This window comes from Rhipicephalus microplus, chromosome 9, assembly GCF_043290135.1.
Source record: "Rhipicephalus microplus isolate Deutch F79 chromosome 9, USDA_Rmic, whole genome shotgun sequence".
Classification (NCBI taxonomy): Eukaryota; Metazoa; Arthropoda; class Arachnida; order Ixodida; family Ixodidae; genus Rhipicephalus; species Rhipicephalus microplus.
In genome coordinates, this window is record NC_134708.1 from 134598562 (window position 1) to 134614187 (window position 15626).

Below are 15626 nucleotides of genomic sequence, written 5' to 3' on the forward strand. Positions count from 1 at the left end.
TGTTTTTGGACTATGCGTTCAAGGAGTTTACATGAAGTGCTGGTCAATGAAAGAGATCTGAAATTTGAAGGTAACGATGCGTCACCTCCTTTGCGTATTGGTATCACTTTTGCCAGTGTCTAACCGTTAGGAAGTTGTGACGTCTTCAGTGATTTTCGGAAAATACCTTGATACTGACACCATTCTGCATATTATTTTAGGAAACTGTTGTGTATACCGTCGGGGCCGCTACCTGTATTGGGGTCGAGATTTAGCTGCAAGCTGAAAATACCAGCATCAGTAATATCTATTTTGTAAATTTTTATGCTACGTTGCTGTATAATTGGTGGAATAACGTTATCTTCTAAAGTAAACCCGGATTGGAATAAATCGTTATATGTGTTGGCATTAACAGTTTTTTCTTCAGGGAGTGAATGCGATGTTGTTATTTTCTTGGTGCGAAAGTGATTCCAGAACCTGCGGGAATTATTGATATGAGAAGTAGGTAACGTTACGTGAAAATAACGCTGTTTAGCAAGCTTAACTTTAAGCTTGAATTCAGCGATGGTATCTGGTAGCTTTTGAATTCTTGATTCTCCCCTACCTTTCGTTTTTATTGCTCTGCGTAACCTTTTCAAACGTCGCTTTGCCTGAATGACGTCACGCGTGATCCAAGGATTATTTTTGGTGGGTGATTGCTATTTCTTGGTACGTAATGAGTGATACAAAAATACAACAGATTTGAAGAGAAGTCAAAGGGAATCGACATCGACTGAGGTATTCAAACCTGTAGCGAGAGAGGAAGACGGGATGGCGGCCAACGTGGTCGTGTCATTCTCTCGCCACTTTATTCCACGCCTGAAGCGGAGCTGCGGTGGCTGTCCACGTCCGACATGGCAAGTGCGCTAGCTTGTTTCAATCCTCGCGCAGCTCGAGCCATCATCAGCTGCGCGAGAGGCGTGGCGCGGTGATCGAGAAATGATGATGATGGTCATGCACTACAGGGCTCCCCCCCTAGCGCTTTGCACGATTTATAACAAAGAAAGAGAAAGATACTATATACATGAACGACAATCTTAGGTACCCTTGGAAAAATTGATGGTGCTCCTCTAGAATGGCGGAGATATCAATTACGAGACTAAGATGCCGAGTCCCCCCCCCCCTCCTGAACTTTTATCTACACAGGTCTAGTCTGGCACAGTCCCCCTATGCCTCCACTGCAAGGAGAGTGAATACCTTCACCATTTCCCCTTAACATGCAGGTTATACACAAACCAAAGGAAGAGACTGTTAGAAGAACCTCTCCGTAGGTTAGCTCTAAATTTATCCCTTCCGGTAGTCCTCACTTTTGGAGCAACTGAAAAGGGATTCAGCCACAGAATCGAAAGTTGGGATAGTTGGATATGCATGGTATAACTGTCAGTTCAAGCGCACGAAGAACTAAAAGCGCTGTCCTCTCTTCCTTTCGACTCCACCTCACAAATGAGGCACTGTCCGTTTCATGGCCAGCCGGCCGGCCGGCCGGCCATGAAACGGACAGTGCCTCGGTCGGGACAGTGGCTCGGTCGGGAAGGTGCCTCGGTCGGTCTGCCGGCCGACCGGCCGACCGACCGACTGACCGACTGACCGACCAAGGAGTCGGGTAGGGTCACAGTGTCGCGTGCCGTCGGTGTCACGGAAGACGTGCAGGTAGCAGGCACATGCGAAAAAGGTGCGCACGGTGACTCTGACCGACCGACCGACTGACCGACCGACCAATCCGCAAGGTGTCCGTTCGGGGAAGCCCAGTTTGTCAACGTGTAGTGACAATCGGGAACCAGTGGGTCTCTGGTGGGCGACACTGGGAGTTGCGCAATGGACGAAGAAGTAGGCGTTCGGTGGCTGTGTTTGCACACAAGTGGGTGGCAGGATGACCAGCTGGGGCCAGCTGAGAGCGCACAGGGTGTCACGAGTGAGCGTTGCAGGTAGAGGTGCTCAGGGTGAGGTGAGGGCGGGTGTACAAAAGCCGATTTGGCCCCTGCGCGCGAAGCAATTAGAAGTGGCGTAGTGAAGTCTTGCAGACCACCCATCGACAAGTAACGACTTTGATGGCGCTTTTGCGGGCGTGTACAGCACTGGCACCGATGTCGGTACACAGCTGTGTGTCGTGACTTGAGCGGCATTTGAATATGAGTTGACTTGACCACTTACGTTAACAGTGGGTAAGTAGCATTGTACACGTTGGGTAGAGGTGAATGACGTATGCAGCTTGTAAAAGGCTGTGCCTACATTTCAGTTACCCGCCCGCTGGCCCACGGTTTCCGTCAAGAACTCAGTAGGAGGCATGTCTTGTGATCCAGCAGATGTGGACTCTGGAGGAGGCTCAGTGGGCGTACTTTGACTTGAGGAAGCACCTTGAGTAGTCGGCGCTCGTGGGTTCGTGCGCAGGTCGGTATGGAGGATGGGTGCCTGCATGGCAGGCGTGAGGTGTGTGGTCTGCTGTGACATAGGCGAACCAGGCACGTCATCCTCAGAAGCGTCGGTCGTACTCGCAACGTCTCGGAAGTTTGGCCGTGGTTGATGGCTGGTGGCTTTAACTTCGGCTGCGGGAGACTGTGAGGGTGATGCTGGTCGCTGCTGGCTTATGCGCAGAGCGATGAGGCTGGTAGAGAGTGCCCTTCGGACTTTGGGGATGGTGAAGGTTCCGCGATCGGGAGGTGAATAGCGGGCGGAAGGATATCTGCGCCAGACTCCGAGGCGTGCGGCCAGGTAGCCGTCGAGGAGTCGGGTAGGGTCACAGTGTCGCGTGCCGTCGATGTCACGGAAGACGTGCAGGTAGCAGGCACGTGCGAAAAAGGTGTGCACGATGGCTCTGAGGGATTGTACCTCTCGGAGGGGTCAGCCACAGTGGGGGCGTCTTCTTCCTCGTGGTCGTGGTCAGGTGCAGGAGTGGATGTTTCTGCGACCGGATCAGGGGTAGAAGTAGTCGAAGCCGGGGTACCGAGGTAACGGTCCATGGAGGGCTGCGGACCGGTTCGTACCTTGCTCTGCGACGCCTGGGAAACCTGCCAGGTGCAGGTAAGCGGAAGCGGGCGGTACGTGTGGCCGTTGCGGGCGAGCACCGCAGCGCAGAGGGTATCGTGAGGCTGCGGGCTGGTGCTTGAAGTGGCAGCGAGATGGCGCAGCTCTACCGGAAGGGCGTCGAGAGGAATGGTGTGCATCAGCAGCTGGTCCGTGATGCCATTCACTGCAAGAACGGCGTCGAGCTGTAAACCATACCTTGGGGTAGGTCGATTGGAACGGCGGCACTGGTGGGCAGAGTCGTGGAAATATGGCAGCCAATAGCGCGTAAAAGGGCGCGTTCTCCGGGTCACCAATGTAGCAAGAGAGGAAGACCGGATGGTAGCCAACGTGGTCGTATCGTCCTCTCGCCACTTTATTCCACGCCTGAAGCGGAGCTGCGGTGGCTGACCACATCCGACACGCCAAGTTGTTGTTGTTGTTGTTCAGCTATTGGTAGTGGCGCATACCCACTATGAGGGATGGGCCAAGAATCGAGTGGTTTTAAAAATTACTGTTCAAATTTGGAATAATGAAGGTATAACAGAAAGATTACCGATAGCCTAGGAAAGTCTAGTGCTTAATGTAATGCATACAAATATTTACATAAACAAATTTATTCTTAGAATAGAGGAATAATTTGATTTTAAACGTATATAATTATGTGGACATGTTAGGATAATAAAACTGGTTAATTAGTCAACGTATTAGTTTCATCAATATAGTACCGGACGGCCACGCATACTGTCACATTAGAGAAACCAGAAATGGAAGCTCCAAAAGACAAAATGACAGGCACAGATAAGTACATACCAATACCACGTAAAGGTATTTCTAAATGGGTTTTTCGTAATGAGTTGAACCGCCTGCAGGTCAGAAAGAAATGATCTATTGTTTCCAGTTCATCACAGAAGGCGCACAGTGGTGAAGGTGCCTGAGCAGACCTGTGTTTGTAGAAATTTAGATTTGGTAACCGGCAACGCAGCCTAGTGATAGCTACTTCTTGTTTACGAGTGCGGCAAAAGTCTCTTCGCCAGGGATATATTAATGGTGATATTCATGGTGATATCAACTGCCCACCCTCGTCGGCAGTTGATGTAATAACGCAGACGCACGCTGAGGCCAACAACAAAATGCTCATCATTTCTATAACGCGCGCGTTTATGTTTGTTTCCCTTTCAGCCTGCGATGACGCTGCTGGGGCCGCTGATGTTCTATCTATCTATCTATCTATCTATCTATCTATCTATCTATCTATCTATCTATCTATCTATCTATCTATCTATCTATCTATCTATCTATCTATCTATCTGTCTATCTATCTATCTATCTATATATCTATCTATCTATCTATCTATCTATCTATCTATCAATTCGCCTATGACTATTAGCTCTCCTGGCCGTTTCAATAAGGGTATCTATACCAAAATAGGTATCGCATAACATGACTGTATGACGAGCTCAAGTGTCTGGTCATCGCATAAATTTTGCCATGTATGCCTTGAATGTCATGACTTACATGTCAAGGTGTTGCTGCTCCTGTGGTGGTTTCGTTCACATGACATATCCCAAACTGGTATGATATTAGATGACTGCATGCGAACACAAATGACAGGCTCTCACGTGGAAATCATGACACGCGTGTCATGTAAGGACATGACTACATACCATGACAATGATGCTCCCGCGGCCGTTTCACTAGGATCACACATGCCAAATTAAGTATTACGTGACGCCGATGATGACGAAAGTAAATGATACGTCCAAACATGATAATCATAACATGCGTGTCATGTAAAACATGACTACATGACACGCTCATAGTGCACTTGCGGCCGCTTCGCTAGTTTCACATATACCGAATTCGGTATTACATGACGTGAACGGACGACGAAGGTAAATCTTATGTCCAAACTTGATAATAATGGCATGCGTGTCACGTAAGAACATGACTGCATGCTATACTCTTGATGTGCTCGCGGCAGTTTCGCGAGCTTAACACATACACAATTTTGTATTACTTGACCCGAATGAACGACGATGATAAATGACACGTCCAAACATAATAATCAGGACATGCATGTCATGTAAAACATGACTAGATGCTGCGCTGATAGTTTGCTGAGGGCTTCCACTAGTTTCACGTTTATCAAATTTAGCAATGGGTGAAGTGAACGAATGAAGAACACTAATGGCAGGCGCGAACATGATAATGATGCCATGAAAGTCACGTACGGCATACTTTACGTCCGTCTCCAAACGTTCTACTGATTTTATGTTGATAAATGAAACTTCATCATTCATGCTTCGCATATCATCTATTCGCACTCTACGTGGGATCTACCAGTTTTATATAGATAATATTATTAAGAGTGTTACGTCGCAAAACAACTATAAGACCATGAGAGATGCTGTAGTGGTGAGCTCAGGAAATATAGGCTATCTGGAGTTCTTTAACGTGCACTGACATTGCACAGCACACGGGCTTTACGTCCATAGTGTTACGGGGTCGTGACGTTGATAAAGGAAGCAGACTTCAGGTCGAATATGAAACATTATTTGGGCTGACTTTGTGGCCACGCAAGATATAGTTTCGTTTTGGTTTATTCATTATTATTGCATGTACAAAATAAAGGGGACATAATACAGACAGAACCAGGAGGTCGTAAAGTATAGACTCTCAGGGGAACCTCCCATAATTAGTGGCACACATAAAACTAAACAGCAGCAAAAACATTGAACATAATAAAAAATAGAGTCTAAAGAGAACTATATTTACCGTAGCAGCAATACCATAGCAGATATAGATTACCATCTCCAATTAATAAATATATAAATGATGAGCCCAACTTTTTATTGTTCACAAAAAGAGAAAAGTGAGAATATTTCTCCACCCTGGCCTAGTATCTTTTTTTTCATCATGATATGTTATCATTACTCAATATATCTGAATTTTTTCAGTCTCTGTCCTGTTTATTTTGATACTGTTCAGTGTATTCATGAGTGCAGATACATAGTTATTAGTTTGTTCTGTGTCTATTTGTTCTACGGTTGTATTTGTAGAATATTCGTGTAATTTTTTGTTCTAATGGCCTACTTACGTTACAGCAAATTTTCGAAAGAGCTTTAATTTCAAAACTGCTGCCATGTACGCGGGGCCTCAGGCGCTCTCAAGTGGTTTTTTCAACTGCTTTTTGCCTGAGAGACCCCTCAACTTGTTGAGGGACCCCTCAACTGGTTGAAAATAAAGTATGATGAATGAATAACCAAAGCTTAAAACATTGGCCCGAATCTACATGTTTTACTGTAAATGTCATCGAAACACAATAGTCTTGCGTCTGGAGAGAGTGAACAAAACGTTTATTTGATGTTCTGCGCAAGAAAATCGGTGAATGGTATTCTGCAGGCGCTGTGTTAGAGTGCCTCTAGTGTGTGGCGGAGGCGAACGAGTGCATCTCGGCACGTTAGATACAAGTGCCATCTGGCAGTTATCTTCGAAAACGAAGTCGTGCAGCCAGCGGAGAAAGATGCGCGCCAGTCTCGGAGGTGATAAGGTGTAGAACCCAAAGCGACGGGCAGGCGACACCACCGTGACGTCGTAGCAAAGCGTTGGAAACACCTTTTTGAGCATCGCGTTGCACGGTCAGCTCAGCGCGATTAAACGCTACATTCCTTAAAGTTACTTGTGTGTGTCTCTTCTAGTATAAAGGCAGACATACAAAACTTGGCACCTCGGATATGCGCAATAATCGCTTTTTAATTGACCATCGCACAACTATGAACGCTAAACCTTGAGCAATATTGGTAGGCGCGGCGGATGGGGTTGGCTGTTTGGTGCCGTTTTAGGTATCGTTAGGGTGGACAATGGAGAAATGTACAGACAGACAGACAGACAGACCGACAGACAGACAGACAGACAGACAGACAGACAGACAGACAGACAGACAGACAGACGGACGGACGGACAGACAGGACAGACGGGCAGACAGACAGACAGACGGACTGACGGATAGACAGACAGACAAACGGACGACGGACGGACGGACGGACGGACGGACGGACATACAGACAGAGACAGACACAGACAAACAGACAGACAGACAGACAGACAGACACACCAAAATTTTTCCGTCGAAGGTCTCCGAAAAAGACTATCGTCTTTAAAATGCCAATACAGAAGTGTGAAGTGATGATGAAAATAAATTTATTATAGATGAAGAAAGGCTCCTTTACAATATGTTTTTCATGTTGTATTTAGGATATTCCAGTGACAAAGATGGTTTAGTATTAACAGGTATGCGATTCGAAAGATTAATACCATAGAAGCGAGCAGTAAATCTGCCAGAGTTCGATCTTATTTTGGGTAAAAAAAGCTTTCTTGCTTTGAAATTCTGGTATTATTCTTATTGACAAGGACATGGTGAAGAATACTGTTTAATGATATATTGCAATAAATCACGCGGGATGTGATGATGGATAAGCTGTGATAAAATAACTTTTGAATTGTTAGAAAGCGCAGCTATCGCTAAATGTGTTTATTATGGGAACGGAATGGACTATACGTCATTAATTTTATCGTCTTGTTTTGAAGGCGCTGAAGCGGTTTTAGGTGAATGACACAAGCGTTACCCCATGATGATAGGCAGTTTTATAAATGACTGTAAATACAAGCACTATAAAGACAGAAAAACTACGAAGTTGAAAAAATGCGTGTTTTAATGATAATGCGGATATCATAAGAAACCTCTTCGATATGTCAGCTGGCGTGAATAGTATATTAAAGTGTTCAACCCGATTATTACCCACTAATTTAACGTTATCAGATGTCGGCATATCACAATAATTCAATGAGACAAGTATGGAGAAAGCAATCACCGATTGAGGGCTTCGAAAAAGCACATTTGTTTTAGGATGATTAGTTTTAAGTTGGTTATTTATACACCATGAGTGAGCGTTTTTAGGATCGGTAGTAAGTATGTCCTAAAGTGCGGTGATTGATTATGTGGTGAATAAATGGTCGCACTATCACCATACAGCAAATAGTTAGCAGAGGTAAGGGCACTGAGTAAGTCATTAATGAATATAGAAACATCAAGAGGCCTAATATAGAGCCTTAGATACATATGCGGGCTTTAACGTTTCAAAACCACCTAGTGATTATGAGTGACGCCGTAGTAGAGGACTCAAAGAATTTTGACCACCTGGGGTTTTTAACCTGCTCCCAAATATGAGCACATGGGCCTACAACATTTCCGCTTCCATTGTAAATGGAGCCGCCGCAGCCGGGATTCGATCCCGCTACCTGCAGGTCAGCAGCCGAGTACCTTATCCACTGGTCTACCGCGGCGGGGCTAATATAGAGCCTTGGGGAACGCCGCAGGGAATTGGTTTAGTTGATAATAGTTGGCCATAATTATACACTAGTTGCGGCCTGTCGGACAAGTAGCTGTGAAATGAGTTTGATGGTTGGTTAGTAATACCAAAAGACTGCAGTTTATCATGACGAATGAAATGTACTAGTGCGTCAAAGGATTTGTTATGCCAATAAATATGACTCCTTCGACAAACTCTTCATCGGTGGATTTTTTTATTGCTGTTCGTGAAATTGATTATTGCCTGTTCCGTCGAACAACCATTCTTACAACCAAATTTAAGTGGCGTGGGGAAAGAACGATAAACTTGTGTAGATAGTTCATTCAACCAGTGTGCAAAAGTATTTCAATTGCTTTACTAAAATCGACAAAACACAAATTGGGCGGTAGTTCGTTATGTTATCACGAGCACATTTTTTGAACACCGGAATTACATTAACAACTTTCGAAAGTTCGAGAAATTTACCTGTTTTGAAGTCGTTAGTAATACTTACCACAACCATTGGTATATCCGTAGCAACCAGTTTTCTTTTAGAAGGTTGGATAGAAACCAGCCCCGGTCTCGTGACCTTTAGAAAATAAATTACGTTAAAAACTTCTTCTGAAGAAACAAGACCAAGGAAGAAGGACCAAGAGCTACGTGGAAGATTGGGTCGAACGCTAGAAGAAGACATATTTTGTCATGTGGCAAAATGGTCACTGAAAACTTTAGGTATATTATTTCCTATCGTTATGTATACTTTTATTACCCGTGTCTAACTCTGTGATAATAAATCATTCTTTAATGTGCTCCCAATTGCGCCTTGCATTTCGTACGCTTTCTATTATGCTCCGTTTATATTATTCTCGTTTCGCATGCTTAAAAATGCCGGAAAGATTATTGTTGTAGTTTTCAAATCTAGCTCGCCAAGATACGTTGAAAGGCTGCAGTTTGACTTTTTAAAGAAGAGTGTTTTTCGTGATTATAGAGTGCAGCAGAGCATTTGTGATCCATGGATGATCAGGAGACAAGAATGTGTGCTTACGGGATACATGAGTGTTGCAGTTATTAATGAGGTCATGACATGGTCACCCGACAATTTGTGGTTTTTGGCAAAAAACGAAGGTAGAGAGTTGAATATGCTTGCAAACGTGTGAAAACTGGACTGTGAAGGATAACTTAAGTTCAAAATAAGGCGTAGGAGTCTTCGGCTGTAAACTCTGCCCACTGCAAGCGACTGCCATTTTGCCTTGGCGTGCGTGACGTCACAAAGCGATGGGAGCAGTGCCGTCATCTGCTGCCAAACACCACCTTCGGCACGCGCTCACTGTGTTCTCTTTGTTGCGAGCGTTGCTTGCCCCGGGGTCCGCAAGTGTTGCGAAATGGTACCGGTGCCATCGCCATGTCGTCGGCACCGTCATCAGCTCACGATTCGGGCAACGATGCATCGAGCAGCAGAAGCGGTGACAGCGTCGTGTACGTTGTGCATTTGGTTTTTACCCTATCGCCCCCCCCCCCTCAAGTGACGATCAAAGTGTTGGAGATGGGGCGAACGCAGATTCCAACGCTATTTCTAACGACTAATGCACTCACCAAACTACTTTGACACTTTTCAAAAGCACCCCGATGCTTAATTTGGATATCAAAACGGTGCAAAAACAATTTCAGCACAGCGTCCGGCCGCATCCTAGGCCTTTTCAGTGGTATACCGAGCTCACCAAGAAGACACTGCTCATTATTGCCGCTGCCTCACGTGAAGTGCGCCTAGTATACAGAACAGGTGCGTTATTTGCTCACCAGTCTTTCCTGCGCACGTTTAGCTCCCAATCGTTGCGTATCGTGCGCTCTTTAGGGATCTTGAAGTATAATGCAGTACTCTTCTTGCTCTGTACGCTCTGGCACTCACAGCGCAGCAAGGGGGACGCGGTGCCAATTATTCAACCGCTGCAAGCCATTCAGTTCCAGTGGCACGTTGATTGACGCTGAAAAAACTGGATGGCAAGCGCAGCTGACCATTAGTACCATCGCCCTCCGGTTTGTTACGTCATGGCTAGCGAGCGCGCCAGTGTTGCCCGACCACCAGGCTGCTCACTAGTTTATGAATATATTTGATTATAAATTAACCGCACGACCGAATGCACTGAAATTTCACCAGCTTGTTAGTGAACGCATAAGGACCAGCCCACACAACACTGATTATAGTAGAAAACTGAGTGTCATGACCCCTTTAATGTATATAGTCCGCCATTGTTGACAGTAACTTGTAATATGCCTTCTCAGGACAATTTTAATTTAAAACACTATTCCATCATGTACCGTGCACCTTTCGTGTAAATATTGTTTCATTGAAAGAATTGAAAGAATGTATTTGCGATGCTGTATATGTTTTCCATTGCAAAGACAGAAACACAGGGAATAATGATCCGTAATGAAATAATCCATCTCTCCTGTGGTGCGATCGAAGGATGAAGACGATAATATATGGTCTATTAACGTGCAATCACCAGCAGTGTCACATCATGCTCAAACATAAATAAAAAAGAAAAGCCATGCCTGAACAAGCAGTCGATATATTCAGAGCATGAGTGACAACTGGGATGAAGTAATCACCACAAACGATGTTTTGCTTTCATTTTCACTATGTCAGGAATTTCTTCTAGCTGTGAACAGAAGTCCAAGTGCGAAGACGACGGGGAGTGGTAAATCCATGCCAAGATTTTATGTCTGTCATTGAGCGGCAAGACATTCCGACCGAACTCTAACCAGAGAGACTCACACAACAAATTACGGAGTGAAATATCGTGACGACGAATGTACGGAACTGACGAATTTCTAAAAAACGGCAGATCCACCACTTCTTTATATCTCCCAGTAGCTATGTTGACTAGCCTACCGTACAGGATCAAATAGATTGATATCTGTTTGTGTTAGTCATGTTTGTGTTAGCCAGACGAACAGACTATACAGAAGTTATGACCAAGTATATAAAGAAAGTTTATCTGATCATCGTGATGCTTACGAAGACTCCGAGCACTAGATTGAATTATTGAAAATTGGGGGGTTTATTACGTAGCAGTGCTCTCGTTTTATCACACCAGAACACGCCCCCGTTCATGATCTTATTTCGAGTGAAGGATGCGCAGAAGCCCTGATTATGCAAATATTGCTAGATCGTTCACGCTGGAGATGCGATAAGCACGAATATTTTGTCTTTCGGCAAAAAGAAAGTAAGATTACAGCAAGACACTGCCACTGATAGTGGTCAACAGAGCGTCGGCCGTCGATGAGCTGGCTAACGGCGAAGCGCGTCGGCATTTAAACACGTGCCGTCGGATATTCTAGCGTTATCGCTAGCAGCCACGTAGGTTTTAAAGTGATCTGTAATACTCGCGAATCCCATGTTATCTTAACAAAATTGATCTACTGTAGTCACGAAGCTTCTCGAACACTGCGGGCACAGTTTGCGCTGAGAACTACTCAAAATGACACGGGGCGCTCACATAACTTGGAATGTGACAATGCTCCCCTCTGAAAAAAGGTATCATCCTGATGCTTTAACAAACGACGAAAGTACAATAATAAAACTACAAAGTAAACAATGAGTGCAAACAATAAGTTACCGCAACAACAACAAAATACAGTCTTCAGGTTCTCGCATGAAATGGCTTAAGGCACACGACATGGACGTTGCCCTGACGTCGAAACTTTTCGGCCAGAAGACGACTTGATGACTCAGCATCTTAGCAGCAGTAAAAATCATCGTAGCCAAGATCCAACGCTGTGAGCTAACTGCAACGCGAGGAGGAGAACAAGTGACATGGGCATCCTCATCGACGGCCACAGCGTCACAGCTCTCGTAGACACCGGAGCCGCCTATCAGTCGGCTCCAGTGGAACATTCACCGTGAGGTTGAAGAAATTAAAACAACTTGAGAAGACTCCGAAATACGTACAGGTGGAGGTCACCTAGTTTTGCCGGAAGGAACGTGCACAGCCAGAATCACCATTAACCACAAGATTGATCCTGTAAGCTTCGTCGTACTACAGCATTGCTCGAGAAATATCAGACTTGATATGGACTTCCCAAACTTACATGGTGCCGTCATAGACCTGACAATTACTGACAGTGAAACAGGCCGATAACTTAGAACTAAAACGACACTGCATGGTGGCGTCTTTTAGGTAGAAGTAGACACGGCGTAGTTTTTCTTCAGGGTCCCAGCTGTTCAGGGCGGCGACTAGGCCGTATATCTCGATACAGCTTTTCGGGTCCTTGAGTGACAACCCACGGAAGGTTGGTGGTGTCTTGGGCTGCCGGAAAACAATTGGGGCATATTGAATGAGGGTGGTCATCGTTTCTTAAAACGTTGTCGGAATCCGGGGCTGCCTGGATGTTACAGAAAAGGGTCCGTACTCTCGTTGCAGTCTCCTCTGCCCGCGGCTTGTTCACTGTTTGGGGTAGGCGTCGGTGTCTTTTTTGCCACTTGGGCTGGGTTCACAGTCTGAAAGGGGAACCTAGAATCGTTGGTCAACTAGTGAACGGCGAAGCGCGTCAGAATCCCTACACGCACCGTCGGATATTTCAGCGTTATAGATAGCGACCCGTAGGCTCCAGAATAATCTGTAATGCTCGCCCAGTGGGCATGACCTTAACAAAAATCATCCACTGCCGTCCCGAAGCTTGGGGAACATTGCAAGTGCGCTTTACACTGAGAATCACTTATTGTGAGAGGGGGTCATAACATAACTTAGAATGTGGCAGTAGATATGAGACCACCGCAGCCGAGATTGAACCTGCGAACTTCAAGTCAGCAGCATAGCATCATAACTAACGATGGCTCAACTATGAATAATAATAATAATAATAATAATAATAATAATAATATAATAATAATAATAATAATAATAATAATAATAATAATAATAATAATAATAATATTTGAATCACTCGCGTTCATGGTTACTTTTCATGTTTAGTAGAACCGGCCACCATCGGGAAAATTGGAACAGCTTCCGCGCATCAACTGAATGAATGGCAATGAAAAAGTAAAAGTGATTTTCATAGACAGGGTGGACAGAAAAAAGGAAGATGCTATACTCTCTTTTTTTTCCGGCCCGCGTTTGGGCACCGTCTTTTATAATGATGACTCACAACAAGCTGAGTGCCCTGCTAATTTTAGAGACAAAAAAAAAACATGCATGCGAAAAACAACCATGCTAGCACAGCTCAGTGTGGCGTATATTCTTTCATCGCTGCTTTATGCTGGTGACGTGTAGATCAGGACTGTCAGGTAAAAAAATCGAATCACCATCCTCTACCCCAAGCCTCTGAAAAATTGTGGAAGCGTTTATAAATACAGTTATTACCCTAGGGTTGTCAGGACAGTGGTGACGTGGGTAATAGAGATCACGTGAGTCCGGTATTAACCCGCATGCCAAGATTTTGTGTCTATATATACACATTTAAAAAATCCATAGGACACCAGTGCTTAACGGGTACATTAGTCAGTGTTGCCAATAATCTTGCTCGATAAGTACCACGTCAAAATAAAGCATTATAAAGGTAATTTCGCAGCTAACGTTTCCAGCCCATACTCTTTGAGGTTAGCCTAGAATGAGAATAACATTTTAACAAGACATTCACAACATTACAGGTCTTGAGAATTGTGTGCTAAAAGCTATATGATAACATGATGGAGTCTACGGTTCCTTGAAACTGGCTGCAATAGAAGGAAAGATGGGCGGAGGGCCGCAAGTATAGCCAATGTTGTTCTACCCCAAAAAATGTACTGGTGCGATCAAACGTGGGCAGACCACGGACTCGCGTGACAGAATGCATCGACAATATAAGGATTAGCATGATCAATTTTGCCTAAATAGATTTGGCTATAGTTATTTCGACTCATGTGGGCTCATCTAAGCTTAACTTCACGTAACACGAAAACATCAAGATGAACTGGGCTTAACTAAACTTACTTACGCCTGATTTATTTAGGTAACAAAGTACTGGACTACATTTGATTAATTTCGGCTACATTATCTTTGACAACTAAGATCATTTAGGTGCAACGTGGATTAGCCCGACAAACACAAGCTGGCCTGAGAAAATTTATTTTGTGCGTTTGCCTTCGTCAAGTTGTGCGATGCTCGCTATGCTTACTTGCCCCGTCGCAGTGGTCTAGTGGCTAAGGTACTCAGCTGCTGACCCACAGGTTGCAGGATTGACTCCCGGCTGCCTTTATGATGGAGGCAGAAATAGCGCAGGTCGTGTGCTCAGATTTGGGTGGACGTTGAAGAACCCCAGGTGGTCGAAATTTTCGGACTCTTCACTACGGCATCTCTCATAATTATATGGTGGTTTTGGGACATTAAACCCCACATATCAATAAATCGCTATGCTTACTTATTCTAATCAACCGGTGTCAATTACAATACGAGGCGGTGCTTGAACTGGCCTCATCACAGCCACTACGTAAAAGAACGGCACAGATTCAAAAAAGCAAAAAAAAAAGCGACATCCAGTTGCCGTTTTGGCTACGAGCGTCGTAACTGCATGCAACAGAGCCACATGAGAAGCCAAGTGATAAGACTTGACGCGCATGAGCCCTGAAGCAGTTGTCTCGTTTTGTCTCATCACTTGATGGCGTGTCGATGCATTCTGCCACGTGATCCTGTGTTCGGCACACTTTTGATCGCACCTGTACATACGTGTATACCAACCGCATCGTAGAGCAGATCACATGGGCGGTTGCAGCAGTTTTCTTTTGTCGTTTTATTCATAATAATCTTGACAACCATCAGGTTTAGCCCGGCCACGATGGTCTAGTGGCTAAGGTACTCGGCTGCTGACCCGCAGGTAGAGGGATTGAATCCCGGCTACGGCGACTGCATTTCCAATAGAGGCGGAAATTTTGTGGGCCCGTCTGTTCAGTATTGTGTGCACGTTAAAGAATCCGAGATGGTCAAACTTTCCGGAACCCTCCACTACAACGTCTTTTATAATCATATGGTGGTTGTGGGACGTTCAATCCCACATATCAATCAACCACCAGGTTTGCAAGAAGTTTTGTTTCGGGCCGGAGAAGTTTGGATAAAAAGCAGACGTTTGTATTAAATAAAAAATAGTACGAGTAGATAACAGGTTATTTTTACAAGGAATGAAAGTTAGATATTTCTGGCATGGGTCTACACGTGAGAGCGATTACACCGTTTTCGCACACTCCAATCTTCATATTTCTTCCAGCTATGGTCGAATCA